The 10,562-nt window shown below is 31.7% G+C and overlaps 1 long non-coding RNA gene across 1 annotated transcript; it reads right to left on the bottom strand.

The window, feature by feature from the left end:
• Nucleotides 1-3,805: 3,805 nt before the first annotated feature.
• Nucleotides 3,806-8,112, bottom strand: LOC110724614. The gene is made up of 2 exons (XR_002512027.1): nucleotides 5,249-8,112; nucleotides 3,806-4,322 (listed from the first exon to the last, which is right to left on the bottom strand). It is a non-coding gene; the product is annotated as an uncharacterized LOC110724614 (long non-coding RNA).
• Nucleotides 8,113-10,562: the final 2,450 nt, after the last annotated feature.

Raw genomic sequence — 10,562 nt, forward strand, 5'->3', positions numbered from 1 at the left:
TTTTTTTTTTTTTTTAATTTTTTTTTTTTTGAAAATGGGGGGACAAGTGTCCCCACATGTCCCCTTCTAGCTCCGCCCATGCTTACGACGATGAAAAGCTCTAGAGTAATGTAAAGAAAAAAGGACCACAATTGATCGAAAATTTTGTAAATTTGTACTGTTAATTGTGCATGGCCCATCATATTGATCCGTTGGCCGTTAGCTTTTTCTGGTGTACTTATATGTATACGTTTTGCTATGTTATTGGCTGACTAAAGTGTTACCATGAACATCATACACATGTAACATGGATTCGATGGGATGGAGGCAGTTTCAAGTGGGGTTGGGTTGGTTTTGGATGCGTGAGGGACTGAGGGTGGTTGTAATGGAGTTTTGAGGTGGGTTGAGGTGTTGCGGTGGTGAAAATAAGGACAATGCTGGTGGTGCATTCATAGAAAAAAAGAAAAAAAAAATTAAAGGTCATGTGACCGACACGTGGGTGGTCAACGCCGGAAAAGTGAGTCAACGGTCAGATTCCGGCAAGTATTAGTCCCTTACAACATTTTTTTTAAATGAGGTAGTCATTTACAACATTTTTTTTAAAAGGTAGTTTTTAACAAAAAGTTGTATATAAAAGGTAGTTTTTCACAAAAAATCCAGAAAGAAATTAGGAACTGAGCTGAAATAAAATTAAGCTGAAGTGAACAGGAGTCGTGTGATATATTGATTGTATTCTCTATTAAAAAAAATAAACTTTTTGGATTGGTAAGATAAAAATCCTACGGAGTACAAAACGTACTTAACATCTCTCATTAGTTGAGAAGTCTTGAACTCGTGACTTCACCAACTCCAACCGTGTGGTCATCAAAAAACATCATCAGAGTCATATTCGCTCTGGACGAATCAAGATGTACCTCCATGAAACCGTCTAAATTTTCAAGGATTGGAATATCAAACCTCAATTAACCTAATAATAATAAATCAATTTTTAAGAACTAAATACATATATTTTGTTGGAAAATTTGTCAAAAATAATACGACATTTCACCGGTCTTTCAAAAATAAAACGACCTTTTAATTATTCCGGAATAAAACGACCTTTAACTTACATATTCCCTAAATAGAATAAAAAACCGGTAACCTGTTTCATAGGTTAAACATGACACGTGTCGCATTGTGATTTGTTAGGATTTTATTTTTTTTAAACTTAACATTAATATGATTGTAAATTATATATAAATAATATATAAAAAAAAAAAAAAAAAACCCTTAATTTCTGTAAGGAAAAAAAAAAAAAAAAACCTTCCTTTAAATTCCACCTCCCCCATTGGCCATTCCTGTTCAGCTTTTCTGTCCCCATTGGCCATTTCTGTTCAGCTTCCTCCTTGGGATTTCGCAACTTACTTTCATTCAATAATGTGTTATTGCAAGCTTTGATTCCTTTGAATGGTCGTGCAATTATAAATCTTGAGTTACCCACTATTGACTACTTCCTTACTAGTTCTCCGTATTCAATTACCAACCCGTCCTCGCTCGCTTCCATGGGTGGTTTCATGATGGGTTCAGCGTGGTGGTCGGAGGGGGGCTGAATTCGTGAGGGGGTCAGCGTGATTGTCAATTGTTGTGGAGGAAAATTCTGGCGACGGTTGGTGGTGGTGTGGGTAGGGGAGGAGTTGGTGGTGGTGACTGGTAAAGGGGGGTTGTTCATGGGGTTGGGGCCGGTTGGGTTTTTTTTTAAAATAAAATAATTATTTTATAATGAGAAATATGTAAAAAAAAAAAAAAAAAAAAAAAACTGCCAATTATATAGCAACACTTGTCACACTTAACCTATCAAACAAGTTACTAACAGGTCACATTCCATTTATGGAAGATTCATGTTAAAGGTCGTTTTATTCTGAAATAATCAAAAGGTTATTTTATTTTTGGAAGACCGGTGAAAGGTCATGTTATTCTTGACAATTTTTTCTATTTTGTTTTGTTTTTTTTTTAAAAAAAAAAAAAGAAAAATGCATAGATTTTGTAATTAAAGAAAAAAAAAGATCTACTAATCTACTATGGCATTATATATGTATCTTTACCCCCCAAAAAAAATCTTAATGAAATGTCCGCAACAATATATAACATTGAAAGGGACAAACAATATTTAATTTGTATGGTTGAATCTTTAGAAATTGTTGTCTCATTGTATACGTATAACTCGGACAATGTCCTTCATAAATCTCACCACATCAAAGAAAATGTAGTACATATATAATTTGTTTATTATTTACTTTACTCTTGGTCGTGTTTCTCATTGATCTTTCTACTTTACGAGTACTTTTGGTTCAATTCATTTGATAACGTATAAAAGTTGTATAATACCATCTTTTACCTATTCCACTTAAACAATACGGAGTACTAATCACATAGGTATACAAGTCTAGAAAATCGTAGAGGGACGAGGGATGCACTCATCTAATTTTTGCTTATTTTAACTTATCTTATTTTGTCTAAATTTATTAAACTTTATTATAACTAATTTTAATTGGGTAAATTTTTTATTTGTGATTTTTTTTTTGAGCTATCTTAACTTATTTCTCCTAAAACAAGTGAAATTTGATGAAAATAACAATATTGATAAATAAATAAATATTAGGTTCCAACCATAAGCTTGAAAATTTGAGCTCGACACTGTCTCGACTCGAGCTCGAAGTCAAGCCTAAGAAAATATTGAGTTCGGCTTCAGCTCAAAACCCTGATCATGACCTCAGCTCATACCGAACTCGATTATTAAACGTTTAGTCTAGTCCCAAATGTACTTGATTTCATCATATTATTTTACTTGATTACTTTATTCTCAAATTAAGGTCTCAAATACTCAATTTTCAATACATTTTAAGTTACAAATTGCTTTAGATAGAAGAAATAATGATATTAATAATGTTTTTTTTAAAAAAAATCAAGCTTATTCAGAGGTTTTTAGCCGAGCGGGTAGCCCAGGCTTGGTTTGTTAAGATCTTGACATGAACCCAAACTCAAGTGGAGTTTTGATTAGATTTTGACCGAGTCCAGTATCAAGTAGCTTGCGAGTAGGGTGCTACCCGTTAACACCCCTAATATTATAACAATGTTAAAATTTAGAACAGGATCGAAATCAAAGCATCAAAAGATGCAGACCACACATGTAGTCGACATGCACCAAAATTATAAATGACCAAAATTGGGTTTGAAGACATTTTGTGACGATGATCGATGAAGCCTAAAATTTATTAAACGACACAATTGAATTATCAGTGGAATAGAGTTGCAAATGGCCGATGTGATAAAAGTTCACATATATTGGCGAATTTATAACGATAATACGTAGGCAGAGGAAGATTAAGGACCTTTAAATATGTCGATCATGACTATGATACAAAAAAATATTTGATAATGAAGTTTATCTTACAGAAAATGAAATAACGTTTATTCAATCAAGGAACAATATAACTAAAAAATATGCTCAAACTTCATGTGTTACTAGGTGGGATGATTAAGAGCTAAGTTCAAGTATGCATGACACGGGGACTATTCTATGTTCAATGTTTGTTATGTTGGTGATCACTGATTTAACGATCTTTGATTGTAGCTAGGTTGAATAAATGTAAATAACTTACGACGAAAATGATAACGGATGCAAATTACACTTATCACTTGATCTACATTATGCTTGTGCCAACCATAGGTGTTTAGAGATGCTCTTCAAGCATAGATAGATTTTGGCGCATCCTTTAGTCATTAAATGAAACATACACGATGCAACTATTTATACATCCACCATGCATGTTCAGAAGGCCCAAGCCCGTCAAAAGTCCTAATGAAGAGTGCCTTAAATTACAAATTCTTACATAGACCCTGGTCCACCTATCCTATGTGAACCAGGCATTAAACACACTCTTCTCTTAATTAAACACAATTTCGCCTTGTTCTTCAAATCCCGTCATCTTAACTTTTTTTTTCCTTCTTTATAAAATCCTCCTTCCCTATTTAATCTGGTTTTTTTACTTCTTTTTCGATCATAATTTAGATCCACAACATTGTCTACATCAAAGAAATCATCAACATTATCTCTTCGTTTTCTTTTTTTTCTCCTTAATTTCACTCTTCTGAACTTCCTCTCTGTTGAACATTTTCTTGCTTCTTCTGAACCTTCTTCTTTTGAGATTCTTTCTTAGCCTTCTTTTGAGCTTCCTTTTTAGCTTGATTCTCAGTCTCCTTTTGAGTTCCTTTTTAGCTTGATTCTCAGCCTCCTTTTGAGCTTGATTCTCAGCTTCTTAGATTGGTGTTGGGTGGTGGATTTGGGTTGAAGTTCAGATTGGTTGCTGTAATAAAACAATGCTTCTTGGATTAAAAAATAACAATATCAAAATTTGAACAGGAATCACAAACAATTATATGAACTAAAACCATAAAACATTTATACAACTTTAACAAATTTTATGAACTAAAACCACAAAATATTTGAACATTAATCACAAATTATATGAACTAGAACCACAATATATTTGAACAGTAATCACGAATTATATGAACTAAAAACACAAAATATTTGAACTTATAAAATAAATGCTTCTTAGTTTAAAAATTAACAATATCAATTTTTGAACAGTATTCACAAAATACTATTAAGGAAATAAATGCCAAAGGCCAAGTCGATGACCTACATATAAAGTAACACAAATTTTTGGATTTGAATAAAAAAAACAACTTTGCTGACTTATCTATTTTTCTATTTTTGTTTGGGTCATATGAACTAAAACCACAAAATATTTGAATGGTAATTACAGATTATATGAATTAAAACCACAAATCATTTGAACAACAATCACGAATTATATGAACTAAAAACACAAAATATTTGAACCTATGATTTACCTGGTTTCTCCATTTTCTGAATGTTACTTGTCTATCTCTTTTAAAATATTTGGATCAACAATTTGACTTGTTATATCCAATTTCTTCTTCCTTTTGTTTCGGATTTGAGAAATTGTCATGTTCAAATAACTTAGGGTTTCAATTCGTCATTTAATTTCAAAATTCAACAATTATATAGGGTTTTAATTTACTTACAACTTATCTTCATCACTATTAGAAGAATTTGGGTCCCTAAAAAGTGAAAATTGTTCAGAAATTATACACAATTTACAAAAACTACGAATGAAATTTTAACAAATTATAACAACTACAAACGAATAATTGCAAATTCAAAGAAATTTAAAGAAAGTATAGGTTCAGAAATGTTATTTACCTTTCTGCATTGGTTTCTTGCTTTTCATCCATGGCTATGTTCGAATTTGCAGAGGAGAGAGAAACGAGAATTTTTCAGCCTTTGAAAGAGTGAATGTTCATATTTAATGTTATACCAGTTTTGTTGGAGTGGAAAGAAAGAAACGAAAGTTTGGGCCGCGTTATATGTAGTGTGTTTGTGCTGGTGGATTGTATTTGGGCTGGTGGTCCACCTATTTTAGATGGACCAGGGTCTACCATAGACCTATTGGCCTTAAACTTTATTCATACCTTAGGCCCGGCCCATTTATTGAATAATACATGCACATCAATCGAAGCCCAAATGCTAGCCCACAAATTAAAACGTCTAACACCTTGTGTAAATGTCATGCATATAAAACCCTTGACTTTGTGTGAATGCAAATAATGCAAAATCATTGACAATTACCCAAGAAAAAAAATTCCCTAAATTCAATTACAGGCAGTGCTAGGTTACTACTCTCTCCGTCCCTTAATACAAAGCCTCTTTCTAGCATTTATTACTCACATAATAAAAAGAAGGAGACTTTTAATTTAGGGACGGAGGGAGTATTGTCTTTTCACTTGTTTGCCATGCTTATTTACTACTTGTAGGTTTTAGAGTGGATGGCGACGGAGTTTAGAATTAATATCAAACAAGCTCATTTATTCTTTAATTATGACTTAATATAAGGAAAATATAATTTACATGGTAAATCACATCCACAACATAGTTATATTTCTATATTCGGATTGTGTTGATTTAATTGACACCTTTTTATCAATCGTAACTCAGCCACGTGCTGATTAGAGCTATTAGTACCTCTTGTAAGTTGTAGCATGGCGGCTAATGGAAGGGCTATCACTATAGCTATTTAGATCTTAACATTTACTTCACTATTATTTTATCACTATATATATAGCATCAAAACTCAATATATAGTAATGGAAATACATAGTAAATTGCGCTTTGTTAAGAGAATGACAAATTATTGTATCAAAACTCGAGTTTGTTGAAGTATAAAGGTTTTGATGATGAGGAACTTAAACTAAAAGCAAACTCATCTAATAAAGATTTTCTAGTGTGTGATTAGTCAAGGTGCTGGATAATCTTGGTGATTGAAGAATCATCTGAATCTAAGAAGACATGAAGAAGATCTTTATTGAAGAAGTTAAACTAATCAGAGGAAGAGTTCTCTAACAAGAACTAAGTTCCATAACAGGAACTTGAAGACTAGCAGTTAAGTTCTTTAATTTGGTGGAACTTGATATGCTTGGAGCCCAAGTAATTCATCTGATCAGAGTGCGGCGCAACAATAATAGTCAAGGTTTTATTCTTAGAAATTATTGTTAATATGGTAAGTAGGTTAGTGCACGAAATTTATTAGAAACGTGATAAGTTTGCTTGGTAAATAAAATAAATATGGAAAATAATAAAAGATAGATTTTAGGAAAAGATTTTCTAAAAAGATTATTCTTCTCTAAAGTCGGTTTATTAAGAAAGATAAGTTTTCTTAATAAATATCTTTTATACTTATTTTCGGAAAAGATTTTATTCCACTTGATTTACTAAAACAGTGTTTAATAAAGATAAGTCAAGTTAACATATTTAGCTTTTTAGAAAACCTACCTTCTATACAAGTGTTACTTGTATAAATAGTAGAGAGAAAAATGTTTTAGGTTTTGTGAGTTTATGCGTGGAGAAATCATCGTGCTTTAACTGAGTAAGTTTACCAAGCTTTTAACTTATCATATTAGTTTCGGATTTCGTGCATTGCTTACCTATAATAATAGGCGTCTTATATTTGTATTGGTGGGGTTATTTGGGGTGATATTTATGGTTTGTGTTACATACAGATTTGTGTAAGCTTTTTGGTGAGGCTGTGAGTTTTGTACTGGGGTGGTATGAATGTTTTGTACTTTGGTAGTACGTGTAGTACTTTGGTGGTACGAGTGAATCTAAGTGTGGCTTAGATTGGGTAGGATAGGGTCCTATCAAGTAGCAAGTCCAGTGAGGAACTTGTGAAATAAAGGTATGTGTCTAATAGTTTGTAACTTGGTGTTTGCCCTATTATAGTGAAGTGTTTTGTGTATGAAATCCCTAAGGTAGGGTCGAGGTTTTACTTTCAATTGGGCCCTGAAAGGTTTCCTCGTAAAATTTGTGTGTTTGCTTAAGTTCCTTTACGCATTGTTTATTTATCCGCAAAAAGTAGTCATTAGGAACTCAATACAATTCACTCCTCCTCTTGTATTAATCGTCTCAACTAACAGAGTTTCATATGCATTACTCCTGACTCTAACACTCTATATGGTAGGTAGGAAAACGTTTAAGTGATTGTAGAGTTTGATAATCGAAAAATAGTCATTTTCAATACAAAATTCCTAGCAAAGATTTGAGAAGGAATCCTCACCTTTTCTAATCAGAAGTTGGAATGAGCAAAAGCTAGCAAGAAATTATGAACTTGGCATGCAAATCATCAAACATGAGACAAATTTGGTGCATTATTTCTAGCAACTACCTTTTTTTTTTATTTTTTTATTTTTTTTTGGTTTTTGAGAAAATTTCTAGCAACTACTTATTAGCAATTGAAGAGAGAAGAAATGACATGAAAATTTTAGACGATTTGTTTAAATTTGATAAATTAGACGTATGAATGGCAGGTGCATAATTGTGGAGGTATATATAGTAGCTCGATAAAAAAAATCCCAAGTACTTGGGGATACTTAGTGACGATGAGATCAGATGCCATTAGAATCTTACTCATATCTGAGTAGGATTGGGACCCATTTCTCATCTTTGGATAACAAACAATCATCCGTACGAAGGGAAATTGATTTTAGCACACCCTTAATTGATTTTGACACATCCTTACGTGAGAATAACATATAAAATTGTGCTTTCACATAAAGGTGTGTCAAAATCAATATAAATCATTTTGAGAAATTTAAGCCAGTAGTTTCGATTTAAAGCATAAGTGCACTTTGCATTCGAATGTGTATATAAATAGTGAACAATACTTTAAGCTTACATAGACTTAGGGCCTGTTCTGATTGACTAAAGTGAGTTGAGCTAAACTGAACTGAACTGAACTTATTAGAGCTAAATTGAAATGAACTAAACTTATTAGAACTGAACTGAACTTATTAGAGCTAAACTGAATCGTATCCTTTATATTAGTTTTATTATTTTAATGAAATAAATAAATGCTATTATATGATACATCATTAAATTAGTTACAAGCAATGCCTATTTTCTACTAGCAGTTTACTATTGTGTCGGTTTGGAGATTGGACTACTACTGAACAAATAGTCAAATAGTATATGAAGTATCTCCCCAGGCCAGTTTAGACATAATTGAAATACGTAGTAATATGATACTACACTATTCACATACTGTACTTTAAATATAGAAGGCCATAATCCTTGGTACAGTTCCTTACCTAGCGAATACGAGTACTAGCTAGTCATATATGTATGCAAGCAATAATTCATGCATAAATATATATACAAGTAAAACATAACTGGTAAAATCCTTTGTGATAATGCACTAGGCAGTACGCATCACCTTCCATAACGAAATTGCTCCAAACATTGAGCAAATGTCACTTCGTTCCATGGCAGCTATTGGGCCAAATTCAGTAATCAAAGGAAGACTTGGCCTTAGATGTGTGACTCTAGAAAGTCCCTAAAAAATAACTTAAATCTCTAATGTAAGATTAAGGAAGGTTCTTAAACATTGGAAATCCTCGTTAATACATGTATAATGTATTTATGTACAACGTATATAATATACGTATTATGTTTATAAATGTAGAATACTAGAATGTTTTAACAATAGGGAGTTGTCTATGATATGGTTGAACATGTAGCTAGGATTTATGCGAAAACTTAGGAGGTTAACATGAAACTCGAATCTCCTTTCTATCCCATCGAGAATTCCCTAGGATTGGAACCCGCGTAAACAACATTTACAATGCAAAGCATTAACCACTACACCATCTTACTTTATATAAATCTTTTATCACCACATAATGTATTAACAATTTTTTTTTCTTTTAACTCCGCCTCTAGACCTCGCTGCAAAACAGTCTTTATATATTAGTGATATATGATATAATATATTAAATTGTTATTTATTTTAATATTAATTTTAAAAAATATAAAATATTTATGAAAGTATTTACAAAATCACACAACAATGGAATACAATGTTGATTTATTTCCTTGAACTTTTTTTAATTCAATTGAGTCACTAGAATTTTATTTTTATTATTATTCCCTTGAATTTAAAGTTATGAAGAGGTCATGTGATACACAAGTATAATGTTCATTTTCATATCACCCATATTATGGCATTATAATACAAAAATGTAATTTTATTACATAAATTAAAAATAAGAAAAAACTATAGTAAAAAACTATATATGAATAGTGAAAAAAAGTCTAATGCGTTTGTTATCTGAAAAAGAGGTTTTATTAATTAGTTATCTAAATATGTGGAACGTTCGTTAGCAACATTTCGATTAATATACCATTGAAATTTAAAGTTTCACAACCAACATACCTCAATTTGTATGATGTTCATACCATACAGGTAGAGGTCTCAATTCAGATGTCTGGATCAGGTTTGATGATGTCGGGTCGGGTCGGATTAGGTTAACTTTTAAAGTTGATTCATGCTAAATTATTGTGTCGAAATCTGAATTTGATATTTTCGGGTTGATTTCGGATTGAATCGGGTGTGGTTTTGACACCACTACACGAGTGTATAAAACCTTTAACAACTCGTGTTGTATCCTTACCTTATAAAAGTACAAGATTACTCTTATGAATAATGTGATTCCAATTATACCCTTAAAAATGTGTTTTTACACATATACCCTAATTAATGTGTATAACCTTTTGAAATAAATATTATTTGGACAATTATACCATTTAAAATGTTTAGTTACTTATTTACTCTCATTAATGATAATTATTTTTTTTTATAACTTTTAAAAATAGTGTGTGGACATTAATACCCTTAAATATACTTGACTACATGTTTCCTTGCACCAGGGGTGTATTCTATTCACCTAATTTTCACTTATCCGAACTTACCTGAACTTATTCGACTTTATTTAAACTTATTTGGATAACCCTTACCCTTATCAGAACTTATTCGACTTTATTTGTACTTGGGTAACCCTTATCAGAACTTATCAAATCTGATCTGAACTAATCTGAATTTATTACACCTAAAATAAGTGAAAATAAGGTGAACAATATATACCCTAGATTGACCAATAACTTAATACTCCGTATATGATGTATGGCT

Source organism: Chenopodium quinoa, unplaced genomic scaffold (assembly GCF_001683475.1).
Source record: "Chenopodium quinoa cultivar QQ74 unplaced genomic scaffold, ASM168347v1, whole genome shotgun sequence".
Lineage (NCBI taxonomy): Eukaryota > Viridiplantae > Streptophyta > Magnoliopsida > Caryophyllales > Amaranthaceae > Chenopodium > Chenopodium quinoa.